This window comes from Aplysia californica, unplaced genomic scaffold (genome assembly GCF_000002075.1).
Source record: "Aplysia californica isolate F4 #8 unplaced genomic scaffold, AplCal3.0 scaffold00070, whole genome shotgun sequence".
NCBI classification, from domain to species: domain Eukaryota; kingdom Metazoa; phylum Mollusca; class Gastropoda; order Aplysiida; family Aplysiidae; genus Aplysia; species Aplysia californica.
The window spans coordinates 1,505,949-1,508,986 of record NW_004797340.1 but is presented as its reverse complement, the minus strand read 5'-3'; the positions used below and the strand labels follow the sequence as shown (position 1 = coordinate 1,508,986).

Here is a 3,038-nt window from a genome sequence, read left to right as displayed (position 1 = left end):
GTTGGTGTGTTGCAACGAAAACCAGACATTTTCTCCGTGTCATCGTATGTTACTTCTATTGTAAAACTTCTATTATAAATCTGACATAGTTTCGGCGAACATCAAAGGAACCCTGTCGGAACCTAACTTGTAAAGGTTTCTCAACCACAAAATTTAGAATCTGTAACGTCCAGTAAAATCTAACATTATATGGAAAATTTCAAAGCAATCAAACAGAGGACTTCGCGCTGATTCGCTCTTAGGTGTGAGCAGCAGAGGCTGAACGACCTATAGTTCGTCTTTCTTTGAGAAACAAGCCAATCAACACAAATCATATTAATGGAGGATCCTTTTCAGAAGTAAAATAAATGTAAAAAAAAAAAAAAAAGTAGAAAAAAATAATGTCAGAAGTGGGATTCGAACCCACGCCCACAGAAGTGGACTGCGACCTGAACGCAGCGCCTTAGACCGCTCGGCCATCCTGACTACTGAAAGATCTAGATCAGTCATACACTATATCGCTAATAACCAAGCTTGTTTCCGGGTTTCTCCAGGCTTTAGTTTTTGATTGGTTTGTAGTTCTCCTTTCTAGAGATATGATTGGCTATAATGTTAGAATCTATAAATAGATTGGGATTTCCGGTTCCCTTCCCTGAATGATCTAATTTGAGAGTTGTCAACAAACTTGGAAGGAAACACCGAACAGTCTTCACGTTTCACATTAGACCACTTACAAACCATGCAGATACCTTTCGAGGACCGGCCACACTTTGAAGTGCTAATTTTGTCTTATTTGAGAGACTGTAGATAATTACATAATTAAGGGTCTAGATTCTAGGTCTGGAGTTAGACTCTATATTTTGCCGAAGAGAAAAGTTTGTTTTTTCACCATCACTACTGAAGTCTGAAGTGATCAGTTGATCAGTAGGAGGAGGCTATCCTTGTCTCTGTTCCTGTGCCAACAATAGATCTGCTCAACAAGTAGATCTAGAATCTAGAATCTAGAGATCTAGAAAAATCTAGATATAGATTTTAGATGCCAGATCTAATATCTAGATCTAGAACAAGGTAATTTTGTATTTTTTTACTTTCCCTCTCGGCCTCTCGTCTGACACTCAGCTACCAGTTGTCTATTTTCTACTAATCTAGATTCTATAATCTAGATCTAGATATAGATCTAGATCTAGATCTAGATCTAAGTATTGATGCGCTGAACTCGAATATCAACTTCATTTCCGTCGCAAATTAATAGTTTTTGATATATAGATCTAGATCTAGAATCTAGATCTAGATCTATATCTATAATTTACCATAATTTTTATTTATACTTATTAATTTTAAAAACTAAAAATAGGCCTCTAGAAGATCTAAGTAGTAAATAATTTAGATTTTAGATCGATAAAGATATATGCATTTTTCATGTGACATTTTATAAATTTATATAATACCTTTAGAAATGCGGCTATATTTGAGCAGTCAGTTTTACAACAATAACAATGTGTATTGTAACCAACTTTGAAAATATATTAATAATAGTATGCTTGATTTGAGAAAACGAGGCACGTGCTAAAACATGCAAGTTCTTGAAAAAATTGCTTGTTTTTAAATGATAAAAAAAATTATACTGCGTCTTGGAGGTGTAAAGAAAACTTTCATGTGGTAAATCAGTAAGTTTAAATGAACACTACGCCGACGTAATGAATGACTATAAAAGCCCTTGCAATGAGTTGAAAATTTAATTGCCAAACAGTTCTACCGAGTGAAAGTTGATTTCGCATGACAGAGCGAATGACGACTGGTTGGCTCCAAGATGGTGTTTCCTCGAGGTGGCTCCAGAGACTTGTTTTGCCATCTGTGGTCAGCGGACTACTAGAGTGCTACCAACAAACCACGATGATGAAGTGCTGACGAACGCTCTCGGTCTGGGAAGCCCGGGCAGGTCAATCACTGCGTGAGGGAAGACCGATTTATCCAACGCCAGGCTGTTGCAACCCGAACAACAACAGGTAACTTCATCCAGCAGTCTCAGACAGGCTACTCACACAAAATATAGGTCTATCAGCATTTGAACTGTTACAAATCACCAGCACAAATATTGAGCTGCACTCTAGACATCCCGTCCGCAGATGACAGCTAATGTAAGACAATCGAGAAGCACGCCGAATGTGGAGTACACAACATCAGACGTGGACATGAGCAGTCTGGGGTCATGTCGTCTTCACTGACAAGTTGAGATTCCAGTTGGAGCTGCATGATGGCCGCAGTCGAGTATGGAGACGTTGTGGACAGCTCTTTCTAGATGCCTGCCTTGTGAAAACAGTCCATTATGCAGGAGGTTCCTTGATGGTGTAGGGTGCGATAAATCTTCACAATAGGACCCCTCTCTACCACATTTAGCCAAATCTCAATGCCATTCCCATTGTGATGAGATTGAATAGCCGCTAGTGGTCTTGCAGCGGCAGTTGATTGTTGCTGGAGCAGTCTTTCAGGACGACAATGCCAGGCTACACTATGCTCGTGTTATCAACAATTTTATTTGCTCAAAATGGAATTAACAGACTGCCTTGGCCTGCAAATAGCCCTGATATAAATCCAACTAAACATTTATGGGAAGAGCGAAGGCGTCGTGTTCAGGGATATTACCCATCAGCAGGAAATCTTGACCAGCTCCTTGTTTGTTTTAGTAAGGTTTTTTGACTCTAGCAACTGCATAAAGTCATATGAGCACCAAGGGGTGGATGTCAGCAGAGAAGTCCAAATGGGGAATCAGGCTTACTCTGCTCACCTCTCCAGCCTCAACAGCTCAAAGTCTGCTTCAACTATCAATTCACCCCGGAAATAGCAGTTCACAAGAGAGTGACAAACATACAAAAGAAGCAGAGGACAATGACGATAGTAAGGATGAGGGAAAAAAAGCTGCAGTTCTCCCCTACGTTGTTCCGGCACAGTATGAGCATGACGTTGATAAATCAGCCCATTTACAATTCTACTGTACATAAGAACACGTTAACATCCCCCTTTGGGAATGACCTAAAGACACTTCAGTCAGTAGTACTGCC

General features: G+C 39.8%; 1 non-coding gene across 1 annotated transcript; it reads right to left on the bottom strand.

Moving 5' to 3' along the window:
* Positions 1–381: 381 nt before the first annotated feature.
* Positions 382–465, bottom strand: TRNAL-CAG. The gene has a single exon. It is a non-coding gene; the product is annotated as a tRNA-Leu (tRNA).
* Between the last annotated feature and the right edge of the window lie 2,573 nt (positions 466–3,038).